This window comes from Calliphora vicina, chromosome 1 (assembly GCF_958450345.1).
Source record: "Calliphora vicina chromosome 1, idCalVici1.1, whole genome shotgun sequence".
Classification (NCBI taxonomy): domain Eukaryota; kingdom Metazoa; phylum Arthropoda; class Insecta; order Diptera; family Calliphoridae; genus Calliphora; species Calliphora vicina.
Genome location: NC_088780.1, coordinates 79752456 through 79771646, shown reverse-complemented (window position 1 = coordinate 79771646; position 19191 = coordinate 79752456). Strand labels below are relative to the sequence as shown.

The 19191-nt window shown below is 31.9% G+C and overlaps 1 protein-coding gene and 1 pseudogene across 2 annotated transcripts in view; one reads left to right on the top strand and one right to left on the bottom strand.

Annotated features, from left to right (window-relative positions):
- TTLL5 (Tubulin tyrosine ligase-like 5) overlaps window positions 1-19191 on the top strand; it is a 227961-nt gene that overhangs the window by 135877 nt on the left and 72893 nt on the right. The gene's annotated exons all lie outside the window — the stretch shown is intronic.
- On the bottom strand, window positions 10592-11621 carry LOC135948888 (uncharacterized; annotated as a pseudogene).

Sequence of the window (19191 nt, the reverse complement as noted above, 5' to 3'; positions counted from 1 at the left end):
TGAAAAAAATTAAAATAGTGCAAATTTAAAAACCTTTGTCTTGAGTTACAAAACATTTATTTTGATAGATATCCCACTCGCATCCCACTAAGCGACCAAAAAGGTTTTAAACTAAAAGACCTAAGCTTTCTTTTGAGAAAAAAAAAAATAATAAAAAAAGAGTCCATTTTGGAAAAAAAAGTCAAAAAGGTTTTTGATTTTTCAAAAAAAAGTAAAAAATTGTATGTCTTGAGTTACAAAACATTTTTTTTATAGATATCCCACTCGCATCCCACTAAGCGACAAAAAGGGTGTTAAAGGAAAACACATAAGCTTTCTTCTGAGCAAAAAAAAAATTAAAAAATGGGTCCATTTTTTAAAAAAAGTCAACAAAGTTTTTGATTTTGCAAAAAAATTCAAAAATGTTAAATCTTGAGTTACAAAATATTTTTTTTGATAGATATCCCACTAAGCGACCATATAGGTCGCTTAGGAAAAGACCTAAGCTTTCTTAAAAAAAATAAAATAAAAAATAAAAAGGGCCCATTTTGAAAAAAAAAGTCAAAAATATTTTTGATTTAAAAAAAAAAATCAAAAATATTTTATTAAATTTGTTTAATTTTTTTTTTTTCGAAAGATTGCATAAATAGCTATCTAAACTATTTGGGACACATTTTGCTAAGAACAATAGGTAATAAGTTATATGGATAAAAAAAAACACCTGTTTGGCCAAAATGTCAAATTTTGACCTCCTATAACTCAGAGAGTTCTTGACCGATCTTGTTGAAAAATGGTGTCCGAATTACTATCCAATAGAACTAACATTGGTGCAAATTTCATCGCGATCGGAAGACATCGATTTCAAAAGTTGGTTCACTTGACGTGAAATGCCCCATATATAAAAAAAGAGAGGAAGGTTTTCTTGAAATTTAAATTTTTTACAATAAAAAAATGTTTTTGCTTGAGGAATACATTAAGATTTCTCAAGGTTTCTTCTTCTTAATTCGCTGAGAAACTCAAAATCAGTTGATATTCAACTAAGCAAGGGCAAATCACTGCATTCGTGAGCTATCGTATCGAAAAATAATTTCGATATCGAATGCCATAATCGCAAATAACAAAATTACGATGCATTTTACTCGATATCGAATGCGGTAATTCGGCCCAGAGGTTTGAATTAATTCAAAGGCTTTTATTTAAATATTCTTAAATCGTTAAATTAATTCATAATGTCATAATGTAATTCACTTGTAAACAAATTCATAATATTTGTGTTAATTCAAATCTATTCAAAATCAAATTGAACACAAATGTAATCATTCAAAACATATTTAAAGTTATTTTGTAATGGATTTGAATTAAGGAACATTTTAATGATTCTATAAGGAATTGATTCTCATAGGAATGAATTCAATAAATTTGGACAAATGAATTAAGTCTATGAATTAATTCATAATGAATTCATTACCGGAATGGTTAAGAGATACAGTTTAATTTGAGTTCGAAAATGGAATTAAGAATTAATTATATCGAGTCTTTGCTTATAAGTGCAAGTTCTTTCGATTTTAATATTTTCTGGAAATCAAACAATAAACCAGCGTTTGTAACGGTCCAAACTTCTCTTGGCCCTATCTCTCGGAAGACTGTGCTACCTTTTAATCCGACCGTGCTCAGGGAAATGGGGTGGTTTCTTGTCTTCCTCGAAATTAGGTAAGAACCGTACAAAATAAATTTAAAAAGGTAGCATAAAGTATTCAATGTTAACCGATAAAAGAAACTAAAAACAAGTAAGAGTGCTATATTCGGCTATGCCGAATCTTTTATACCCTTCACCTTTGTTGTGGATGCATTATTATTTTTTATAATTAGTATATAGGTATGTATGTACATTGCCCACTTTCAGCTTACAGCATCCTAAATTTATCAAGAACACAAAAAACAACAACAACGCCAAACGAAACAGAACACCAAAAGAAAAAACAAAAACAAAATACGCAAGGCAATGAAACCAACACACATCCAAACATACGTTTAATTGTATAAAAAACAACAACAACGCCAAAAGAAACAAAACACAAAAGAAAAACAAAATACGCAAAGCATGCAAGTTAGAACTCACCAATCGATTTGTTATAAAAAAATTAATTTAGGCGAGACCAACTGCGCCATTTAATTAAATAAAACACTCAAAGGATTTTTATTAATAATTTTAGGAATAGTATTTATTTATATTCAATTCAACTCTTATTAAAAAAAATACTTATTAATATTAACTTTTCTTTAATCTAATTTAATTTAACAATTTAACTACCACGTACGAGCGCGCAACCAAGACTAACCGTAATCTGCCCATTCACAGCCCAAGAAGCAGTCATTTTCCGCTGCACCAAGCACCAGACGCTGAGTTCGCATAAATGCGTTCCCACGTTATCCGGCCACATTCAGCAGATATTCATATTACAAGACATATGAAACCGTTAACCGGTATGCGCGTGTTAATAAAATGCTGACACTGCCAACTTCATTAAGTTGCAGTGTCGTCACTGTTGTTAACTCCTCCCTGCTTAAAAATCTGTGTCCCGCAGATCACTGTAGATGGTTTGAACGAGGGGCAAGTTACTTGCGGGGTTTGCACTACCGGCAGGTTATGTCGTCTTGTTAATCTGTACCACAATGTCCCGAAACAAATGACCATTACTATTATCGTACCAATGTGGCTGCCAACTGTCAGATTTGACTTAATTTTCATGTATTCAATAGTGTCAATGTTTTGCAAGCTTATGTTATGGATTTGGTTCATGTCCACCACCAATCTTTCAGTTGTAACATTTGTGAGAATGGAAGGCAGGGGTTGCATTCTAGAGATGGATGTACTAGAATATGATTCCTTGTCTAGCAAAATAGTTTCGTTAAACAATTGTATCAGGTAGGTACCGTTGAGCAACTCCCTATGTTCTTGACTCGTAATAACGCCGATGTAGTTAGTTAGGAAAACTATATCTGAAGTTATCATCTCAGCAATTTGATTATTAATCTTCATGTATTGGCAGTCGGCGTTTCCCCCTTTAAGCAAACGTGGTACACAAGTTCCTTCACCTAACTTGTCAAGAGAGGATTTCTGACAAACCGTTACATTGTTGATATGTAGGCAGGGATTCTTCACTCCGAAGGTCTCATTTTGACTAATAAGAATTTCCTTGAATGGAAGTTCAATTTTTTTGCCCGACCTGATGGTTGGTCTAACTATAAGTCGGTGATAGAAGTTACTTTTCACTTTTGGAATGGATACAACATACAACAATAAGGATCCATTGGTGTAAATTGAAGGCTTCCCATACTCAATTGCCTCTACGGCGTTAGAATAGGGTAAGGTTTCCATTTCTGCAATAATCTTCTCTACTTCATCTCGATCTAGTAAGTTCGTATTTACATTTCCACCTTTAGCCATTTGACACGCTCTAACAAATTCGTCTATTGCGTCCTTTAGGACAAGTACTTGATTTATTGTTCCCTGTCCGATTCGTTCAGCCTCTTTTCCATTACTTATCTCGTTCATTTTAGAAACGAGTTCGTTAGTCTTCTGGACAACCTCATTTGTCGCATTCATCAGTTGAGCATTAATTCTGTATTGGTCATTATTATTGGTGGTCAGTGTGTTCTGGGTTTTTAAAAGGTTGTTCCAATCCGTGGCGTCTGGGTTTCCGGCGACCCATTTCCAAGCTGTACCGATCCAGTCAATTGATCTTCGTCTTCTATCTTTTATACCTTTGAGCTCAATTATTCTTTCCTGGACTTGTGCAAGGTAGTAATTGATGACATCTTTATTTTGACTAGGTTGCAAGTGTTTTTGTACTAACGTTGTTGGCAATTGTTGCATAGTTGTCGAGGTTTATGAGGTGAACCAATTTTAGATTACCGTTTATCATGAAAGCATTTCCAGCTTGTACTGTTACAATAGGTGCGTCGTAACGGAAAATATGTGCAGCTTGAGGAGTAATTATACTCGTGGTAGAAAGTAATAAAATGGTTGATAGTAAAAACATATTCCTCTAAATATACTTATATTCTATGGTTAATATTGTTCGGGCAAAGGCCTCTTTTTTATATTCATAAATTATTATAAGTTTTTGCGTAATTGGGATAATTTACGGGCGTAGCCGTTCTAAAAATAGAATTAATAAGAAGCTTAAAAATAATTGTTAGTGATGATTGAGTGGAATATGGGTGGATATATGAAAAGTATCCTTCCCCCTTTCTTTTTTTTTTTATATATATTATTTTCTTTCTCTCTTTCTTATTTCTAAATCTAAGTAATATCCTGTTTCTCATAGTGTCCATGGGGATTTGAACCCCTGCGTAAATATACGCCTACCACTATAATTTAGGACACTATGTGTCAAGGATATACATATTATATTTTTATCATAGATATATTCCTTAAATATTCGTTTCGAATATAATTATGTATATTTTTGATTTCAATAATTTTATTATATTTCCGCTTTGAGCGTATTTTATCAGTAGTGCATTTATAAGATTCATATTATTCTCATTATATTAACATATTTAGAGCATGTGACAAATTTTTTCTTATATCTAAAGAAGTAGAAGTTGTTTTCATTAGAAAAGAAAAAAAAAAATTTAATTTATTTAATATTTTTTATATTAGCCTTGTGAATCCTTTTACCACTTGCTGTACGAATTGTGACTTTATTATCCTTTTCTACAATTTCTTTTATATACACCGCTTTGTTCTTGGCCTTTATATTCTTAATTCTAACATATATTACATCGCCCTTTCTATATTTCCTTGGCGATGTGCGTTTCCTATTCATGCGGTTGTTTCTTTCTTTAACATTTCTTCTAATAATTTCCCTAAGGTACTTTAGAGCGAACTTCAAGCAATTTATTAAAGTCTCATTCTTTATTCCTGTTAAAAAAAATATCACCTGGTCTCTTTCCAGTCACGGAATGTATGGTGTTGTTATATCTGTCAACTGCAACATACATCAACTCTTGTACACTTAGTTCCGCATTTTCTGCTCTTAGGCATCTGTAAATTTCTATCAAAGTTGAGTGAAGGCGTTCTACTTGTCCGTTTACTTCGCTACGCTGAGAAGGGGTTAAGTATATTTTTATGCCTAGAATTTCAAGGAAATCTTTGATCAAAGGGCTAATAAAACTACTTTCATTGTCTGTTACTAAAATTTTGGGGACTGTAAAATAATGCAAAATTTTCACTAACTTTTCTCTAATATTTAAAACGGATCTGTCGCTAATGTGAAAAAGTTTAGCAAATTTTGAGAATTTGTCAATTACGGAGATAAATTTTTGGTCCTGAATTTCCATTATGTCCATGTGCAAAATTTCACATGGTAATTTATGAGCAGGTGTTTCCTGGAATTCTGGTCTGGGGGGATTTCTATCATATTTATTGGTATTACACACATCGCAGTTCGAGACGAATTTTCTTATCAGAGCGAACATTCGAGGAAAATAGTACTCTTCCAAAATCTGTTTCCTATTCTCTCTTGCATTTCTATGCGCCCTACGATGTTCCCTTTGGATTATCTCAAATTGTCGGCTTTCCGAATTGATATCTGAGACAATTTTTTGAGCGATTCTAATTTTGTATCTAGAAAAATGTTGTAGGTAGAGCTCCTGTATAATTGGTAAATACATTTCTGGAGCTTTAATTCCGTTTACTATGTTCGGGTATAATGTTCTCTTCAGTACATTTAACAGTTTTTCGGAGTTCCATTCGGGTGAGGAGAAATAATGTCTATTGGTGTTCTTATGTGGAACTTCACTTGAATGGAGATCTGGTCCAATTTTTATAACTATTTGGTTTTTAAAAACGTTGATCGGAACTTCCATGTGGGGGATAAGGTCAGACGCGTCTTGGATCGCACTATGAACTGTTGAGCATGTTGATATTGTGTCGACATCCCTTGTTTCTGATGCAGTTTTCGTACTTTGTGAATTATTGTCGCTCACCTCTGATGCTGTTCTTGTGATTTCCGAGTCGTTTTCGCTGGTTGACATTGTAGATTCATCACTGATGTGGTGGATTCCAGTTTTTGACCTTGAGAGAGCATCTGCCACATAATTTGATCTACCGGGGTTGTAGATTAATTCGTGGTTATACTCTTCTATGCGAGCCTTCCAACGTTTCAATTTAGCATTGTAATTCCTGTTACTTAAAGCATAAGTAAGAGGCTGGTGGTCAGTATGAATTTTTACTTTCTTGGCACCATAAAGATAGTTCCTTAAGTTGTCTAAAGCCCACACTATAGCAAGCATCTCTTTTTCGTTTGTTGCGTATCCCTCTTCTGTTTTATTTAATGAACGCGATATAAAAGCAATAGGTTTATCCTTACCAATCTCTCCTTGTGATAGAACAGCGCCAATAGCATAATTTGAAGCATCTGTCGTGAGGTTGAAAGGTTTATCAAAGTCAGGGAACGCAAGAACTTCTGATGTAGTTAGGAGATCTTTAAGCTTTTGAAAAGCCATTAGTCCCTCAGAGTTCAATTCTATTTGAACTTTTTTTGATTGGTTTGCCCTTACCTGAGCATTTTCACCTCTCGTCAAGTTCGTTAGCGGTTTTGCCACCTTTGCATAGTCCTTTATAAAACGCCTGTAGTACGATGTCATTCCCAAAAAACCCTTTAACTCTTTTAGATTAGTAGGAGGTAAAATATTCCTAATGGCCTCCAACTTTTTAAGATCGGGTTTTATTCCATCGGGACCTACTAAATATCCTAAAAACTCAACTTCTGTCTGCATAAAATGTGTCTTTTCAATATTAACCTTCAGATTAGCCTCCTTTAGTCTTTCAAAAATGGTGTCAACATTCTTCAAAGTCTCCTCTTCGTTACGTCCAAATACAATAATGTCGTCTATGTACACATAACACATTTTTCCAATAAATTCCTTGAGAACATCATCAATCATTCTCTGAAAAATCGCAGGAGCATTTTTCAGTCCAAATGGTAGGCGAAGAAATTCGTATTTTCCGTTCATAGTTGAGAATGCAGTTTTTTGGATGTCAGATGGCTTCATAGGAATTTGATGGAAACCAGAGGTTAAATCAATGGTTGTAAAGAATTTAGCATTTCCTAAGCTTGCCAAAGTGGCATTAATGTCTGGTATAGGATATGTGTCAGGCACGGTGACAGCGTTTAGCCGTTTATAATCTACAACTAACCTATATTGTTTTTCTCCGTTTGGTTTCGGCTTTTTCGGCACAATCCAAATCGGGGAATTATAGGGACTTTTTGAGGGGCGAATTATTCCCTCAGATAACAGTTCACTAATTTGTCTGTCTACTTCATCCCTCATTGCAGCTGGATATGGATAGCTTTTCGAGTAGATAGGTTCTGTTGTAGTTGTTCTTATTTCCGCTAGAACATTAGTCGCTGCAGCTTGGCCGTCGTCGAGGGGCCCAAATAAATCCTTATGTTTGTTAATTATTTTGTTTATTTTCAATTTTGTGCCCATGGACAATGATTCTTTCACTATATAATTTAAACTATTGGAAATTTTATCTTTAAGAGGAATCTTAATGGTTTTCTTAAGCAAAAGGACGTTTTCCCTCCTGTCAACCACTGCTTCTAATTTCTTAAGGGTGTCGTCACCTATAATGCCGTCAAAAGTATCTAAACCCGATAGTACGTAAAATGTTATCAAATCTGATATACCGTATTTTGAAAAGAATTTCCCAGTCACCATTCGGTCGATTTTTACTTGTCCTCCTACAGTTCCTACTACAATTGGTTTGTCTAAGGGCTTACTGACCATAGATAATAGGGGCTACAAAAGTTCTTATTCGAGCCTGTATCTATTAAAAATTGTAGAGTAATATTGTTACCTATTTTGTGTTCTATGTAAGGTAGGCTTGATCGCCGGCCTCCATAAAATTTTGCTCACTTGCCAAACAGTCAAAATTGTCTACAAATTCAGGATGGCCCTCTGCGTTATTATAATCAGTATCTAAATGATATAATCGTGGTTGCTTATCCCTATTAAAAATTTCCGAGGCATTTCTTTTAACAGCCTGGTTGGGACGATTCATATAATTTACTTTCCTAGTTTGCATTGAACGATCCACTTCCATTGGCTCTGATCTAACCTGGTGTGATTTAGGATACTGTACTGGCCTATGGTTTGGATTAAAATTATTACGTTGATAATTACCATTTCTTTGCTGCCAATTATTAAATTTAAAATCATTTGATGGAGGATTGTTTGGGCGAAATTTAGGTGGTCTGGCGGGAGTGTTCGTACGCATTTGGGTTTGCAGATTGTTGTTCCTAATCGGTACTCCTGTGTGCAGAATATTATTCCTCATTGTCAAATTTTGTAATTCCAGACAAGCTGAATATGCTTCTGGCAATGTTTTAGGTCGTTGAATAATTACCATTCTTGACAATTCAGGAGTAAGGCCACGTATAAATATGTCCAAAGCTCTATTCCTATGTGTTGCTATCAGGGCATTTATGGTTTCCTTACTGTAATTTTCTGTTTTAAGCTTATTTATTATTAGGGATAGTTGGTGATTGACTGTTGAATAGAATTCGTCAACCTTTGACGATCCCTGGGAAAGCTGATTTAGTTGATGTTCTAACGTCTGAACATCTCTTTTATCCGCATAATGAAGAGATAATACTCTCTTCACTTCTTTCCAATCGGATGCAAAAACATTGTAAGATACCAATGCGGAGTCGGCCTCTCCCACAACCTTTTGTCTAATGCTTTGCATTATTGACCGATATATGGGTTTGTCCCTCACAATTTCAAAATCCCTGAGTATCATTTCTACAGAATGCACCCAGGAAACGTAGTGCAACGGATTGCCATCAAAAATACGTAATTCCTTAACACTGTCGGGGAGCCTACTAATAGATTTTAAATCCTCTTCCGTCCTAGGTACCTGTAATTCCGAAATTGTCGGTTCCGTATTGACGTCACATTGTCCCTGTCTTTCCATCAATTCCAATCTTCTTTTTAACTCTATCATGTCACTGTCTTCTCATTTCCTCCATTGTCACAATTATTATGGTAAAAGGACTCACCTGGTGTTTATGAACTTAAAAATCACTTCCACTTCTTAATTTTTCTTCACGTTTTTTTCTTTCTTTTAGCTCTTTTATTAACCTTTTATTTTCACAGAATTTTTTATTTTATTTCTTCAGGCAAATTTCTACTTCAATAAACTTTCTGCCTTTTGCAGAATATTTTCATATACCTTTTTCTCTCTTCTTTTTTTGTTATTATTTATTTTTTATTTTCTTTTTTCAAATTTATTTTATTATTAAAATTTTATTTCTTCACACAAATTTCTATTTCAATAAACTTTCTGCCTTTTGCAGAATATTTTCATATAATAATTTTTTCCTTTTTTTGTTATTATTATTTTTTTATTTTCTTTTTTCAAATTTATCTTATTATTAAAATTAAAAAAAAAATTGAGTCTTGATTACGCCGCGAACCGATCGATTGGGAAGCTCTGTAATCCTCACGAGAGAACCGTATTTTTCCGTTTTAGCATATGCTTTGATGGGAAACTTGATCACGTATGCCTACTAAGGTACGAGTGTCTCCACTTTTGCTCTGATAACCTTCTGTAAAAATTTGGGAATTACCAGGAATATCAGTTTGGCAAAGGAGGGCGTTTCAAATTATTTTTTGATTATATTGGTTATAGATCTGGAGGGTCCCGTAGGATTCGCAGACCTTTCTTATTTAATTATTATTTTATTAAGTTATAAGGACACCACTGTTTTATCTAAGTGGGTCCCTGCTCGGGCGCCAGTTAGAACTCACCAATCGATTTGTTATAAAAAAATTAATTTAGGCGCGACCAACTGCGCCGTTTAATTAAATAAAACACTCAAAGGATTTTTATTAATAATTTTAGGAATAGTATTTATTTATATTCAATTCAACTCTTATTAAAAAAAAATACTTATTAATATTAACCTTTCTTTAATCTAATTTAATTTAACAATTTAACTACCACGTACGAGCGCGCAACCAAGACTAACCGTAATCTGCCCATTCACAGCCCAAGAAGCAGTCATTTTCCGCTGCACCAAGCACCAGACGCTGAGTTCGCATAAATGCGTTCCCACGTTATCCGGTCACATTCAGCAGATATTCATATTACAAGACATATGAAACCGTTAACCGGTATGCGCGAGTTATGTGTTAGGAAAAGAGGTTGTTTCTTCTTTGGGAATCAAAATACAATTGAATTTATTTTTCATTTTCATTTCTTAAATAATAGAATCTTAATACTAAAAATTGCTTACTCTGATGCTCTCAATAATCGATACAAAAAATAGAGTAAGTCTGGATTCTCAGAAAAGAATCTTAAACTAAATTATTTACTCTGATGCTCTCAATAAAAAATAAAAGAATTTTAACTAAATTGCTTACTCTGATGTACTACATTTGTTTCTCAGTAATTAAAAATATTTAGAGTAAGTTTGGTTTTTAAAATAAACAAATAGTCAATGAATAAAAGAATAATGCAATGTAAAGATTAAATATTTGGAGTGGAGTTCAATAAAGTAAACAAATAGTAAAATAGTATAGTTGGTACAATTAGTGTGTGGTAATAAAGTATATATGGTATAAATGGTACAATTAAGTTTGGTATAAATGTATGTATATAGTTATGGGTGTTGTTGTCTGGGTGGCTTTGCTGGGGGTGACAACATAACTCCTCCCCCCTTAGAATAAAGCGACGGCCACAAGGAAGTTGTTGGTGCCGGAGCGGAAGACGGTGTAGAAGTTATATATGTGACTTTCTTTTTTGATGAAATTAAAGCAATTATAATTATTAAGATCAGTAATGTTGCTAACGCTGTGTATACGGATCCGGCATGGATGATAGCAGTTACTTTCAGGTTCGTAATATTCTTTAGGTTGTCTATTCCCAGTTGTTCTAGTGTTGTTATGTTAACTGTGGAATTTGCTTCGATCGTAATGTTGATATCTGGTACTAGATTAGCATTATCCCAGACTATTTCAGTTTGGTCATAATAAACAATGTTGTTGATTTCGACACTACATCCTTTAAAGTAAATTAACCCTGTGCCCTCTATAGCCATTGGATTATCTTTTCTGCAATTAGATTTTATTAGTAAATGTGGAATATTTATAAATATTATATGTTTATTTTCGATCTGTAAAATTTTCCTTATTTTTCCCAACTCCAACAAGTCACAATTTGCTGTTCCGCCGTTGAAGAGTGGTCCCAAGCACTTTGAGTCCGTTAATAGTTCTTCATTAGTTGATTCGCAGTAATAAGTACCTTCTACCTTAGGACAAATGCTACCAAGTTTATGTATTTTATGTTTATTATATAATATGTAAGGTGGAGTTATGATTTATTTTGTGTTATTTATAGGTAATGGAATAATGTGATATAGATTATAGTTTTCTTTTGTTATCATTGGTATTTTAAAATTAAATATGATTTTCGTATTATTATAATAAGCTTGTAATTCAAGTAATTCATATATATGTTCGTCTGAATTCAAGTGATTTTCATATTCAGTGAAATTCATTGAGCCCAAGGAATTGTCATATTCCATGACGTCTTGTCTATTTGGGAGATTATCATATTCCATGATTTCTCTTAATCTAGTTCCTCAGTATTCAGAATATACTTAGAAATAATATTTAGTTTTGCGAGGATAATCGCTTCGCCTATATTTGTTATGTGATTGTATAATAGGTCGATGTTATAATTTATTCTGTTTAAGTATTGCATCTCTGAAACGTCCCTTAGGTTTCTATTAATTTTGTTTGAATTAATTTCGAAACCTCTCATTATTATTTTCTGTTCCTTATTTATATGATTCGTTATATTACGAAATCTTTCAATGATTCTCATATTCAGAAGTTCTTGTGTTTTCATTTTATTTAGTGAAATTTCGTTCCTATCTTGAATTTTTCCCATTTCATCATTTAGTCGCTTAGCATCCTCTGCATCCATATCCCCTGTTATAAATTTGATTGCCGAACCAAGTCCGTTGATAAGTCCCCTTTTTGCTCGTCTGTATGGTAAAAGTGTGTTAATTCTATTTCTGAGTTCGGTTATCTTAAGGTTCGTTATTGATAGGAGGTATTTTGCTTGATCATCTTGTCCATTCTCTTGTATTGAGATTATGCTCTTCTCTATTATTTTCATACTAGAAACATATTCCTCAAGATCGACAATATGTATCAAGTTTTTATAACTTCCCTTTAATTTTGCGGGTCCTAAATCGAATTTTATAATTTTGTGATCATTATCTACATTATGGACATTAATGATCTGCCCATATGCTAGTACAAGCCTGAAACGAAAATAAGGTAATCTATGAAAAATTCTGGTGTTTGCGTTTATTCTGAAGTCTAGCTTTATGAATTTTCTTATCATTTTGTGTTAAAACTGTCACGTTATTGTCAGATTTAATTTTATGTGCTGAAAATCTTGGTGTCAATTTGTTGCGTTTACATTCTTTGCGGAGAACTATTTCGTCGATGTCTTTTGTCATTGGTTCAGACCTATTCTCATTAAGTTTATCAATTCTAAGCGCAGTTTGTTTCTGCATTTGTTCTTTAATAGACGGAAATAGTTTCTGTTGAAATTCATTAAGTTTCTGTAGGTAATCATGTTCGTCATTAAAGGTAACTCGTCTATCAAATGTATATGGTCGTCCAAAAAACAATTCGTATGGTGTAAGTTTCGTGGCTGAATGAATAGCGTTATTATAAGTAATCAAGACTTCACGGAACATATCATTATGATCCGTCGAGAGTTTTAACTCCTTCCTCTTGGCCGCTACTAACCTATAGATTTCAGTTAATGTAGAGTGTAGTCTTTCTACAGGAGAATTGCTGCTGCTTTGTTGAAAGGAAGTAAAATGAAGATTTATGTCATATTGTTTACAGAAATCTTTAAATATATTCGAATTAAACTCGGAGCCCTGATCACAAACTATTTTCTTTGGAATGCCATAAAGAGATATAAATTCATTCATAGCTCCAACGACTGATATACTCATTCTATTCGGAAGGGTAGATGCGTAAGCGAATTTAGAAAATTTATCAATAATCGTTAAGATTTGTTCTTTGTTGATATTATAAAGGTCTATATGTAATATGTCGAGAGGTTTAGCTGGTGTCTCTGGTTTTTGAAATTGCAAAACTGGTGGTTTCCTATTATATTTTTGTGTCTGGCAATCCATACAGTTATTGATAGTTCGAACAATTTTTCTTTCATGTGAGTAAAAAAATATTTTCTTTTTAAGTGTGAATATGTTTCGTTAATACCCCTATGGTTACTTTTCTCATGATATTCCTTTATTATTTGCTCTTCTATATTTCTCTTTTATATTCTCATCTACCAGTAGATCCAGCTTCTAAGAATTCTAAAAAAAATATTTTCTGGTAGTTATTACAATTCTATTTTATTTATTATTTGTATATTTTTTTATGTTTTATGTTGATCGTCGGCTATATTGATAGGGATATGTCGCTGTCCAGATATTCCTTCTGTACTCTTGTTAAATAGACCATTGATATTCCGTCAAGGTCCTTTTTTTTTTATTTAAAATCTTCTTTTATAAATAAAATGTTCTACTATTCCGTTATTTTTCTTATTTTTTTATTTTTAATTATTTATTCTTCTAACCTGGAGGGTCTGGTTTTGTGGACTACAGAATCGTAGATTTGAATTTTTGTTATAACTGGAGGGTCCTTCGATAGGAATCGCAGTTTATGTTTAGTATGTTAAGGCTTTACATGCCTATTTAGTTATACATAATAATACATATGTGCAAGCGTTTCTTGTTTTTTTTTATTTATTTTTTTATTTATAATCTGTTATTAAATTGTTGGCATTGTTTCAGAATGTAAATGTTATATATTGTTTTTTATATCGATATTTTTTTTTTTTTTTTCTTTAATTTTTTATATTATTTATCTTTAATGGTTCCTCCAATAAGAGGTCTTGTGCTTTATCTGAACTATTAACTACTTCCATAAACTGTAAAAATTGTTTACTTGATAAAGTTCGCCCTGTATCTAATTCTATTTCCCGACTATGCATGTCTACTATTTCCCCACTATGCATGCCTATTTGGCTCATCCTCGATGTTGGTTATCTCGTCCTGATACCTGTCGAGGTTCTGAAAATTACAAACAGGATCTTGATACCTGTTAGACGACTCAACTCTATTATTCAATTCCATTCTGGAATTGGAAGTCCTGTTAGTTCTCATGCTTGGTGACGTTTTAAAATATCCACTCTGTCTATTCCCGAAACGGGAATACGTGGTATTTGTATCCAATGGTTCAGGCTTGGTGTTATTATTATGTGTGGACTGATTATTGAATGGTCTATAGGTTTGGTTACCAAATGGTCTTGGGTTAGAATTACCAAATGGTCTTGAATTAGAATAGTTATTAAAAGGTCTCGAAACCCTAACCTGACTTTTGCCATTGCCTTCAGGTGTCCGTGCCGTCCCATTGTAAGAGTAAAAGTTCCGTCCAAAATATGGCTTATAAAATTCTGATCGTACTTGATAATTTGGATTTTGTCTAGCCCTGCTCTGTCCATAATATATATTCTGTTCTTTGATGCAAAAGGCTAAAGCCGAAGCCAAAGATTCAGGCCTCATTGCTCTCACCGATGATCCCAAAGGCTCTCTGAGATTTGTTAGAAATGAGTTAAGGCACATTTCCGAAAAAAGTTCATTTTTTGCCTTTATGACATTCTGGTCATGTTCATGGATGAGTACATTATTAGCAAGTGTTGACTGTATTTCAATCACCTCGCTATAAAAAACCTCAACAGTCTTTCCGTCTTGTCTGATGTTATGGAGATCCCTTATAAGGGAAGTTTCTGTCCTTTTATCTGAGTAGTGTAGTATTAAATTATTTCTAATGTCATCCCAATTAAGGGGTGTACCGTACACGTTTAGTACCTCATTCGCTTTATCGACAACCTTGTTCCGAACGGACCTTAGTAGTATTTGTCCGTAAGGTGTATTGTCAGCCCCCCTTATATGTAAAAGAATTTCTTCTACATTATTAATAAACTCATACAGAAGTTTTAGATTACCATCGAACTTTGGCAAATCCTTTATAGCATCTGGGATTCTAAGGGAATTGAAAATGTCGTTATGACTACTAACAGAGGAGGTACTAGCATTTGTCGCCAAAAAGGTTGAACCTGATGCTTCTTGGGAATTATTCATCTCTAATTGAACGTCTTCTGGAATTTTTTTTAACGATCTAGTCTTGAACAGTTTGGAATAAGGAAAAAATCTCTTTGTAATCTTTACCATTAAGGGGAATCAGAAATATTTCAATATTTAAAAACGTTGTCTAAATTATTAAATTTTCGTTTCACTTTTTCTTTGTAAAAAAAATTTATATAATTATACCATTAAGGGGAATCAAAGATGTTTCAATATCTAAATTATTTAATTTTCATATCACTTTATATATATATATTTTTTTTTTAAAAATTGTTCAATTTTCGTTTCACTTTATATTTTTATTTAAAATTATTCTTATTAATCCTATAATTATTTTTATCAATTTTATTAGTTTATACTGGTAGACTTACATTATCCCAAGAATGATGAATTGCATGATGCTCTTTGAAGTGCGATGATTTCTTACTTTCTGTTGTTGCTTTAAATTTCTGTTGTCGTTTATATTGTTGTGCTTTGTTTGCTTGTCGCTAATTTCTAACTTGGTGACAAGGACTTGTTGGTGATTTTTATTATCATCCATAGTTGTTGTTGATATTAGCTGGTTCATTCTTAAAGATGTGTTTTCAAAAAATGTTGTATTAATCTGGGCTTTTCCCTGTTGGAAGCGTTACTTGTTGATACAAGTTCCGTTGACTGCGCCAGTTATGTGTTAGGAAAAGAGGTTGTTTCTTCTTTGGGAATCAAAATACAATTGCATTTATTTTTCATTTTCATTTCTTAAATAATAGAATCTTAATACTAAAAATTGCTTACTCTGATGCTCTCAATAATCGATACAAAAAATAGAGTAAGTCTGGATTCTCAGAAAAGAATCTTAAACTAAATTATTTACTCTGATGCTCTCAATAAAAAATAAAAGAATTTTAACTAAATTGCTTACTCTGATGTACTACATTTGTTTCTCAGTAATTAAAAATATTTAGAGTAAGTTTGGTTTTTAAAATAAACAAATAGTCAATGAATAAAAGAATAATGCAATGTAAACATTAAATATTTGGAGTGGAGTTCAATAAAGTAAACAAATAGTAAAATAGTATAGTTGGTACAATTAGTGTGTGGTATAAGTGGTATAATAAAGTATATATGGTATAAATGGTACAATTAAGTTTGGTATAAATGGTACAATTAAGTTTGGTATAAATGTATGTATATAGTTATGGGTGTTGTTGGCTGGGTGGCTTTGCTGGGGGTGACAACATAACTCGCGTGTTAATAAAATGCTGACACTGCCAACTTCATTAAGTTGCAGTGTCGTCACTGTTGTTAACTTGCACATTCAAACATACGATTTGTTGATTTTTTGTCAAAAAAACCAACACACAACCAAACAAAAGTTTAATTGTATAAAAAACAACAACAACGCCAAAAGAAACAAAACACAAAAAAAAAAAACAAAATACACAAAGCTTGCACATCCAAACATACGTTTTGTTGTTTTTTTGTCAAAAAAACCAACACAACCAAACAAACGTTTAGTTGTATAAAAAACAACAATAACGCCAAAAGAAACAAAACACAAAAAAAAAACAAAATACGCAAAGCTTGCACATCCAACCATACGTTTTGTTGCTTTTTTGTCAAAGCATGCAATACATTGTGTTTTTTGATGAAATTTTCAGAGGTTGTCTCGGATTTTTGCTCATATCTCCGTTATTTATGGACGGATTTTGCTGATAGCAAAGTTCTCGAAAGTATGTCTGACAGAATTGTTGAAGATTTGGATCCCGGAGATATATGGGGCCTTCAGAAAATTGATTTCAACAGACAGACAGACAGACAGACAGACAGACAGACAGACAGACAGACAGACGGACATACTTTATAGGGTCGGAAATGAAAAATGTAGAAATTACAAACGGAATGACAAACTTATATATACCCTTCTCACGAAGCTGAAGGGTATAAAAATAGATACATGGACTAAAATTTAGCTAAGGAAGAAGATGGTGTTACTTCCTTCTGGTCTTTACCCTCCCTGCCATGCTGTCTTACCATAAACTTTTCATGAGATAGCCCTATCTATTACACTAACTTTTGCGATCTAACTGTTCATGGAAATAATGAAAATGAACTCTTTAATTTAACATTATATGAATGTGAAGTTAAACAATATTTATTAAACAAAAATTAAATGAAAATGAAAAAACTTAATTTATAAATTATTATTCTAATTTATTGTAGTGTAGAAGTATATGTACAACTGTATTTATAATTTGTATATTTATTTAATGTAACAGTGTAATTTGTGAAAATTTTAAATTGAAATATGTTAAGTCGAAATTAGGGGTTGTTTCTAAATGTTAACAACATAATATTTTAAAATTGAATGTTATGAATATTAAATCTTAAAATAATTTTACATTCAATTTAAAATATCAATATAATTCAAAATTCAAATTTTCAAGTATTAAAGATAATATACAAACTCACTCAAATTTTATCCAACGATGACAACAGGCCTGATGTGATGTTGAATTTGGTTCTTACTTGCAGATTTTTTATAAATTTTGATTCTCAAATTTTGAATTTTCCGATTTTTAAATTTTGTTAAGTGTATTTATATGAAGAATGAATATATGTAAGTGTATATGTCTAAATGTATTATTAAACTGTTATTTATGAATTTTACATTATTTTAGGGTTGATTTAAGTTTAAATAGATTAAAAATTAATATACAAATTAGTTATTTAAAATGTTAAGTTATTATTAGTTTTAAGAAAAGTTAAAATTAAGTTATTTAGATGTAATTTCAAATTTGTTTAAAGAAAGATTAAGTTTAATAATATTAAATTATGTTAGATTTATGTTAAAATTAGGTTTAGTTAGTTAAATTAATTTAAGAATAGTTTAAGAAAAGTTAGATCAGTTTAAGATGAGTTTAAGATAAATTAGATTTAAAATCTGTTAAATTGAAATTAGTTAGTTTTTAATTATTAATGATGGAATTAAAAATTTTCCTATTTCAACCCAATATTCAATTGCAATTGATGGTTTGTACAGGGTAAACAAAATCCAGGAGCTTACCTATATACAAATTCGCAGGATTTGATGAATAAGTTGGCTTGTTTTCAAATAAAACGGAAATAATCTTGTTTTCCAGGCTGAATAGAAACATTTTTTTTAACAAAATTGATTCTAGTTAATACCTTATGAATGCATATAAAACACATCCTTACCTTTTCTCAGCTCAAAATATGTTTCAAAACCAACTTAATCTCTATATTCCTTAAGATGTCTATGTTGCAATAAATTGAATGCAATCTTATAAATGGCAAAATAAACCTCTATTTATAATATCCAATATAGAATTTTTTTTATATGTATGTTGTTAGCTCCTTGGAATTTTATATTCAAATGAAAAATTTTGAAATGTAAAATTTTCAAATACTAAATTTTCAAAACCTACATATTGAATATTAAAATTTCTAAAGTATTTGTAACCAATAAAACATTTTGATTTCGATAGCCCTCACACGTTTCCGAATTTATGTGATTTTGTAAATGACTTAATAGTTAGTTTTACAAAAACCCTTGAAGAATTTTTATTTTTAAAATAGTATTTCAAAAATAGTTTTTATGTAAATATTATTAAAAAGTTAGTAACAAAAACACTGTACTGAATGATATTAATGTACTTAAACAAATACTGTTAATTTTTCTTTGTTAAATTCTATGGCCCATAATCATAGTCAGAAATAAAGAATACTTTAAGAGAATTAAACTCGACTTTACTCAAGAGTGGACTTTAGGTCTATCATAGACAAGTTAAAGTATACTTCTGAAGTTGAAGTCGACTTTAAATATAAAACTAGCTGAAGCTGTTATTAACTCGTTTAACAACAGCATCAGCTGTTCTTCACCAAGTAAAAAAAGTTCTGCAGATAGTAAAAAATGTTTAAGTTACAAGATATTGGTAGAGATTTTGCA